Source organism: Phaethon aethereus (assembly GCF_964289735.1).
Source record: "Phaethon aethereus genome assembly, chromosome: 16".
Taxonomy (NCBI): Eukaryota; Metazoa; Chordata; class Aves; order Phaethontiformes; family Phaethontidae; genus Phaethon; species Phaethon aethereus.
In genome coordinates this window covers 14838107-14847065 of record NC_138592.1, presented here as the reverse complement: position 1 = coordinate 14847065, position 8959 = coordinate 14838107, and positions in this window count along the sequence as shown.

Here is an 8959-nt window from a genome sequence, read left to right as displayed (position 1 = left end):
GCCGCTGCCACCCCCCAGAGCCGGCCCTGGCCCCCGGCCCAGCGCTGCGGGATGTGGAGCTTCCCAAGAAGCCCCCACTGACGTGGTGGCCCGGGGGCCACCTGCTCCCCCACAGCTTTTGGCCCCGCGGCCCATCGTCACACCCAGACCCAGCGCCCACCAGCTGGCCGCTGGGTATCACGTTGGCACAACACGTCGACAGTCATCCAAAACATTTTGGTAAATAATTAGCAAAAAATTAATGCAGAAGTCGGATTTAATTATCATATCAAACCCAGCGTTAATTAGAAAGCGGTGACAGATGGCTCTGCTCCCCCTCCTCACACGACACATCCTCTCACAAGCACCTCCTCGGGCTGCAGGACACGTGCCGGCACTTTCTGCTGGGAGCGGGTGTCCCATGGCAGCACTCGCTCCCCGGCTCGTGCCAGGCTGTTAACACAGAGGCTGAAAAAACACGTCCTGGATCCTCCCGCTCTGCTTGCACGCAGGGTTATGGACGTGAAACCCTGCCTCCACGCACGTCTGGCCCGGGGGGGTTCTGTTTCCTCCCTGTGCCCAAAAATGCCAGCAGTCAGAGAGACCCGGGCAAGGACAAGGATGGACACGTGCTGTTGCCGCTCACGGGCCTCTCAGACCCGGCAGAAGAGCTGTTTGGGACAACGGACAGAAAAAAACGGCCTCCTAGTTCTGATCTTTTTGGGAAGAACGAGGCAAACTCCTTCCCTGGAAGCCAAAAAGTGCGATCTTGGAAAACGCAGAGCAGGAACCCAGCCAGGGTCTCCTGCGTTTGGGGACAGGATCGTGCTCACGGCAGCATTAGGAGCAGCAGCTTTCACGGGGCGGGTGTGAAATAAATGACGTCAGTGTAGAGAGCTGATCCGCTGAGCTGCTCCCTGTTTCTGCAGGGAATGGCCGCGGGATGACGAGTGCCTCTGCGGTGCCCGGAGCAGCATCGCTCTCTAGCTGCGGCAGCGGATCGCCTCCTCCCACGCTTCAGCCGGCTGCAGATGTTCCCCAGCTCTTTTTCTGTTAATAGAGATGAGCGAGAGCACCGTGTGCTGCTGCTTCATGAAATAACGGAGCAAGGCAGAGGAAGGGTGCCAAAGCATCAGCAGCCCCAGGGAAGGTGCTGCGGGGCAGGAGAACAGAGCGCAGCATCCAGGAGCCGAGGCCGGCGCCGCATAGGGATGCCAGTGCTTGTGCTGCCAAAAAGTCACCGGGGCAGCAGAGGAAGGCATCTGTGCTGGCCGAACCCGACACCACTGTCACTGGATGTGACCTCTGTCACCTCCGGAGGTGGCCAGAGCAGGAAAATGCAAGTTGCTTTTCCAGCACGCCTTGGTAGGAGAGATGAGGATCGCCGGCGCTGCAGGGGACACTGCGACCCAGGGCAGAGCAAGGGACAGTCAGCGAGCCGTGGGTGCAGAGTTACTTGAAAAAGAGCATTTAACTTTTTCACACCCCTGCGTGGCCAAGCTGCCCCGATACTGCCCGTCAGCTGAGCCACCAGAAGGCACCACATGACCAACCGGTCACCCTGGGATTTCTGGTTATTGTGATGATTTTCTGGCCTCCGAGTCCCTACTTTCAGCCTATTACCTGCAGCTGCTGCTTTTTAGAGTCTTTTCTGCAAAAACGCGTGCTTTTCTGTGCTCCGCGCCACGCGTATGAGGTGTAACCCCACCGCGTTTTGACGCTTGCGATCAGATTTTGCCGCTTCGCCCACCACATTCACAAGAGACCGAGCTCCCACCAGCCCCGGGCACATCCCGCCTGCTCGAGCGGGAGCGCTCCTCGCCTCCCGGCCACGGGCACTCCGCGGGGAGCGGCAGCCTTTCTCGCTGCCTGCTGGAAGGATGCTCCGTTATCCACGGATGATACAGGCGCACAAACCCAGTTTAGGATGCTCGTAGCCTCGCAAAGCCCAGGACAACATTCCCCCCCGTTCTGCTGAGGGTTCCCAAACGCTCTGCTTTGTCCTCAGGGGAACGGGCTGGCAGCAAAGGCCAAGCCTTGATCTTTTAGAGCAAGAATCATCCAGGATTTGCCCCACCCTAATTTGGGATACCCTGATCCTGCGGCTGCTTCCCCAGAGCTGCCCACAGCGGCAGCGCACAGGCGGGGAGGCAGAACCAGCCGGCACCTCCAGCCCTCACGGTGGCACAGGGAGGTGCTGGGAAGCAGCGAGCTGCCTGCCCCAGCAAGAAGGTGCCCTCCTGCCTGCTCCTGCCGGCTCCTGCCTGTGGAGGGAAACATTGATGGGGCTGGGGTGGGGTGAAAGGGCCAGGGGACTGCAGTCCCAGAATCCATCTCCTTCCCCCTCCCACGCTGGACGGGCTCCGGCTTAACATCTGCTGAACGGCACCGAGATGGAAATCCATCACGGCATTGCCCTCTGCTGGCAATCCCTCCCGGACAAGCCTTTCCCCCATCGCATCTCCCCAAAATACCCTGGGGAGCAACTCCGCTGCCTCCGGCCGCTCTTCTGGGCACCCACAGCATCCCCATAGTCGCTCCCCACAGCAGGGCTGGCTTCGGCTGGAGGGGCTGGGCGAGGAAGGCTCCGGCTGGCTGCCGTGTGCCCGGGAAAGCAGCCGAGCGACTGGAAAAGGGGACTGGAGCCTTTCAGCGGCTTCACCCGTGGGAAAGAGGGAGATGAATTTTAAAGCAGGAGGAAAAAAATGGGTTTCATCAACAGCTGGCAGCCAGCGACCCTCTGCCAGCATCAAAGTATCGGTCTCTAATTTACAGAAGTTTAACGTAGTTCAGGAGAGAGAGGCAGAAATTTTTACGCTTGCAAACCTCACCAGGAGATGCCTTCCAGAGCAAGGGGGTGTCTGGCCAACAGGCCACCTCTGCTCCTGGCCCCAGGGTGACGCTGGCAGGGTGCCCTCGGCAGCATCGCCGGCACCCCAACACCTCCCCTCCCCGGCAGCGGGGAGCCGGGCGAGGGCCGGCCGCTGGCAGAGCGCCACGCAGCCGGGCCCGCCGCTCAGGGCGAGCGTCTTCGCATCCACGCCGCGACCCATAGCAGAGGGATGGAGCCCGTGGGCAGCACCCTGCGCCCTGCTCCCGGGCAGCACCCAGCAACGGGGTTTAGTGCCTCCCCTGAAATCCCAAGGGAAGAGCCGGGAAGGGTCGGCCGGAGCCCCCGCCATGCCGGCTGTGCTCGCAGCCCCGGCCCAAGCAGGGAGGTCGGAGGCAGCGGCCGCCAAGTCACGGTGTCAGCACATCTGTCCAGAAATGCAGTTTTGCCTCCAAGCGTTCAAGCAGGATATTGCACAGGCAGCGTGAGCTGCTCTCACCCTCGTGCTCGCCGCAGCACAGCTTGCAAACCGCGTTTGCGTGGTCTCTGCAGCAGCCCGACTCCGACACGGAGAAGGGGCACGCATGTGCACACGCACGCGTGTGCATTTCTGTGCAAGCGCGGCAGAGGACAGGCCGGTCCAAGGCAGCAGGACAACATTTTTTTGGTTGTGCCTCTGTGTTTGATAGCCCCACATGGAGCCTGGGAAATTTGGGATCCACCAAGCCAGGGGGCTGCCTACCTGGGAGCCCAAAGAGCCCTGGAAGCCCCAGTTCCACCTGATCCCAAAGCCATCCTCTCCCTCATGCCAGTAAGGAGTCCCTGGGGACGGGAGCTGTGAAGGTGGCTGTTTTTAGAGAACTGACCGTGTGTGGGAAGACCTGTCCGAGGCATTTGGCCCTGCACGCCGCATCCCTCCTGCCTGCGGACCGCTCTCCAGACCCCTTGGCAAAACCTCCTCACATCGCATGCATGGAGCTGGTCACGGAGAAGGATGGGGCTCTTCACCCCGTTAGCAGGGCGGGTAACGAGAACAGGAGCACGAGCGCAGGTGAAGAGCTCAGCAAAGAGCGGGAGAAACCCAAGAAGAGCAGAAGGGTGACATGAGCTGGCCAGAAGGGTAGCAGGAGCTGGCCCAGACCCAGCTGGATCCGGCCAACCATCCCTCCTTTGCACCCATGGGACAGCCAACAAGAGATGCTCTCAGCCAGAGCTCCGAGATGACATGTAGGAGGAGGTCACCAGGTTCCCATAGCACAGGCAAGAGAAGGGGAGACCTCCGACAATGCCCTAAAACATGGTCTCGAAATCCTGCCAGCTGACCAGCTCAAGAGCCATCCATCCGAGCTGAAAGGCCTGGAGCCAGGGGAGGGAGGGATGGAGATGGGCTGCTGCGAGCCACAAGATCTGGAAAGCATCACTTTGATTTAATGAACCTTGATGTTTGAAAATTAAGTCGAGAGCTCTTTTATTTGACACAGGGCTGAGCATAAGCTGAACGCGAGCAGGATTTAGAGGGGAAAGAGCTTTCCAGATGAGCAGAGTGCAATTTTGTCATAAGAACCAAAATAATGATAAAAATAACTAGCAGGGGAGAAAGGGAGTGTTGAGCGTGGCATACAAATGTCAAACTCCAGATCCTCTCAGCAGAGCTGTAATAAAAGGGTTTAACCTATTACATCGATTAGCGGTATTACACCTCTTGAGTGAGAAGAAACTCATTCTCGCAGGCAGGCTAATTTCATAAATACGCAGCATTCAGAGGCTTCAATAAGCCAACCGGTTTTAATCAAAACGTTGAGGTTTAAATATACATCCGCAAAGGGATTAGAGTTGCAACTGGTGATGGCCATCTCCGAGGATGAAGCCACATTGCCATAGTTACCCAAGAGGTTGTCACATGCTGGGGGCACCCCCAGAGGTGCAGAGAAGCCCGCGGCACTCACCAGGGTGCCAGCAGTCCAGGGGTGCCTGGAAGGATGGGCTGCCTGGGAGAGACCCCGTGGCCAGGCAGTGCCGCAGCCCTGGTGCGGCTGAGGGGCTCTCCAGCCCGCTCCACTTTTCGGATGCCCCGTGCTGTTGAACACTCACCTGGCACCAGGGAGGCGCAGGATGCCGGAGGTGGCCTCAGGACCCCAGGAGGTGATGTGCCTGGGGACGGAGGAGCTGCAGCATCACGGGAGTATCTGGTGGGTTTCTGTGGTGGGGTTTAACAGAGGACACAGGCAGGGTAGGTCCAAGCTAGAGTAAGAGGAGGAAAAAAAGGAGAAGCACAAGCAGTTTAGCCCAGGCCATGACCTCCAGGGCCAGGTTGGCCAGAGGACAGTTTTTCAGTGCCAAAACACAGGTGTTCACAGCCCCAACCACCCCCCACGGCAAGGGATGCAGGGGCTCCCAGCTCTAGAGAGGGGCCCATCTGGTGGCACCCATCTGTCCTGCCAGTCGGCCCAGCAGAGAGAAACACACAGAGTCCAGAGCTTGAGGGTCAGTTTGGGATTGGGAAAACCAGGGCAGAAGCAACTGGCCAGTAACTCGTGTCAGACAACGGCAGGGGCAAAGACAGAGCCCGGGAGTTGTAACATGTTGCTGTGAGAGCGGGAAGCAGGGTTTATTTGGCAGTGAAATAAGGTCAGCTGTCCCTCAGATCAGGACGAGGTCCTGAGGGGCGATGCAGGAGCTCGACGGGCATAGGTTAAGATGCAGGAGAAAGGGGAGAGTGGCAGAGGCGGGGTGCAGCCAGCATTTCAGACAGGGAAAAGAAGTCCCTGGGGCAAGCATGGCAGCTGATATATGCCACTACTGACAGCCACAAGCTTTCACTCCTAAATGAAGTGTCATGCCCTGCACATGTGCAGTGCAGCAGCTCCTGACAAGAGCAGGGAAAGCATTCCTGCTCCCTCCCCATCACCGCACTGGCAAACGCGGCCAAGACAGCACCTCCACCCCTTTGGAAAAGGCCTCCTGCCTCCCACCACCTCCATATTCACCTTCCTGAGCTGAGGACACAGGTACTCCGTGCCTGTAGGGAGCAGCCACATCTCCATCCATCCCTGGAGCAAACACACCAAGAACTGCCACCGCGAGGGCACTCAGAGCGGGTTCAGACTTGCCCGTGCTGTGGGAGCGAACTACAGCCACGTACAGGCACTTGTTGCTGACCTCCACTTGCTGCCTGTGGGCAGAGCCAGGCTCTGGCACAACCCCAGGAACCAGCTCCCAAACCTTCTCCCCAGAGCCACAAGCCCCTTTCTGCTGCTGCAGCCGGTGCTGACGCCACATCTGACCCCACCAGCACGGACAGGGGCCATGCACAGCAGGGGACTTCCCCAGACACAGCTTTGCCAGTTGACACGCAGTGCTTCATCCACACTGGATGTGAAAGCCTCGAAACGCCAAGAAGACAAACAGCTCTGCCTTCTCCCAGCACTGGAGCGATTCTCCTCGCTGACACCAAGTCGGCCGTTTAGCCACAAGCAGGAAGAGCAGACCTATGAAGGCAACAACAGTTGTGGCACATCCGGCAGCAAAGCCCTTGGCCCACAGGAGGTCTGTTAGGGACAGGCAGCCAGCATTCGGCACTCGTTCCTGGGGAGCACTTCCCTGCAGGCGAAGCAAAGACAAGGGTCTGACGACTTTTTCTGAAGAAGTCACACTTTCCCTCAAACACTTCAAGTCCCAAAAAGTAGATTATACTTGAGCGTATTGGTCCTCACTGCACCCCGAGACGGTTCCTGGTGGGCTACATACCCAGCTGCCCGTGCCCAATGCGCTGCTTTGCTCCTACTGCGTCTGGACCCACGTGCGAGGCCAACCGCACTCCTGCGAGCTCTTCTTGCTCACACCAGGGAAGTCCCACGAAGCACCTCTTGAGAGCCCGTCACTAACATGCATTAACTAACAAGCAAACTTGCTTACAACTCATCAGTAAAGCAACTGGAGAGTGTTTTGCCACCAGTGGTTAATGGAGCTCCTCTTAACCTCCTGCCTATTTAACATTACACTGAAGGTTCTTACAGTTAAGTGTCTTAAGTCCCAGAAAGAGCATCTGTTGGAGAGGAGACCAGGAAAGGCACAGAGAAAGGTAAAGTTCCAATGACAGTAAAGATGGATTTCATATAAAGCAGTACTGGGCAGAGATACAGATTTCCAGAATCCCTGGGAGGGAACAGCCGCCCGCCCACTGTGCAGGACAAGAGCTCTCCGGCCCTGGGGGAGGATGCGCGCTGAGGTTTATAATCGGCAGCGCTGAAAGCAGAGCCACCTCAGCCCCTCTCTGGCCCAGCTTTTGCACGTGCTCTCTTTCCACGTTCACCCTGTTCTAAAGGTAGAAAACCTGATAACTTGGTGCGAGTGAAATCCTGAGCCTCTAAGCAGCCACCACACAGCAATCTCTTTCCTGACTCAACCCAAACAAGCAGCATAAATACAAAATACTTCCCTGCCGCTCCCAGCGCAAGCGCTGTGCCTCCCGAGGGTCAAAGTACAAACGCAATGACGTGGTTCCTCCACCTGCACAGCAGAGATAACAGCCATGCCCTCTGCAAAGGGCTGGGACACTATAGGGGAAAAAGCAGCAATGAGGTCCATCAGCCCGGGTTATATTTTTGTCCTGTTTTAGATGTGTCAGTCTCCTACACGCATGCAAAATCAACAATGTTTTTCACCTTCCCCAGAGGTAAAAACAAGGATCAACCACAAACTGAAAATACCTGGATCCCAGTTCTCCACTTGCCTCCTTTAACACATAACAGCAGCTCTACAAGAAAACACTGATGCAGCTGCAAACTAAGTTGCCCGATGAGGGCAAGTTAATCGAGAATAGTTTTCTAGGACAGGGCAATCCTGGGCAGTGAGTACACAGCTGCAAAAAGCCTGCTAGCAGCTGATACCTGCCCCCTTTTACACCACATCTTGGTGCTCCTTGCAGGTACGTTCTGCCCGCAGAATGACTCTGAGTAAGGCAGAATAATGTTTTACTCTAAGCGTTTTAGCTATTCACTGATACTATGCTATGTATCAAGGAATTCAGTGACGTTCAAAGCAGAAAGGTAATGGGTCCTCAGACATACTGGTAGTTTACAATTTGTAGGATTAAGAAACCACCCCAACAATTATTAAAGTAACCAAGGAAAAAATAAGGTTATCCTAGCTGGCTGGCTAAAAGTAAACAGGAATCATGACACACACTCCTTCTTGCTGTGCAGACTAAGTTCTTCTTTTAGTTAAAGTAATTGGCTAAACTAACAGGAAAGAAAACAACCCGGGAAGCAGCTGCGTTGCCAGGTGGTGCCTCTGTCACTTTAGTTTCTGATCTTCTACATCAGTAACCTTAAAAGCATTAACAGTGCTTACGGGATTTCTCTTTCTTCTCCCAGCTACACCTGAACACTTCTCTTAAGACACCTCACTGCACTTGAGATGCTCACTCATAACTCCTGTAATACCACTGCTTTAAAAGACAACATCTGTTAGCACAGTGCACAACAGGTATCATTTCTGTGACAAAAAAATGTAAAGCCAAGGCTCCCAAGCTCTGCCCCTAAAACTCTTGTTTCTACTATTAATTCAGCTTTGATTTCTCCTTAGTGTGGGGATTTTGACATGGTGGACCAGACTATTATTACAATAATATTAAATAAACATAAATTAAAAAATTAACAGCTATAGCAGCCCTCTAGCAATTTTGCTCAGCCAAGACTGTAGTTTTATACAACTAAGCTACAGCCATACAACCGAAGTTCAGCTATCTTTAAACAGTCTATGTCACTCACGTAGAAAGAGGCCAAACTGCACATAAATTATAGTCAGATTACTTAAACATCATAAAAAATTGACAACAGTAGCCACAAATGAAAATTAATCAAGATATTTAATACAGTGCAATCCATAGTAGTTTCTTAATTAAAATAATTGTGTGCATGTATCTGAATGGGTTATCAATTATCACAAAAAAGCAATAAACATTGTAGTGCTATGTAGAAAAAATGTACAACTGAAATTTAAATCTTCCCTACTTCCAAGATGGTGTCTGTCAATTGCAAATCGTTATCATCAATTAAAATGGGAATAGTGACTACATTGTTGTGGTGACAAACACAAGGCTGGCCACACATCAGTCAAGGGATATAAATATAACTTGCAAAGAACTAA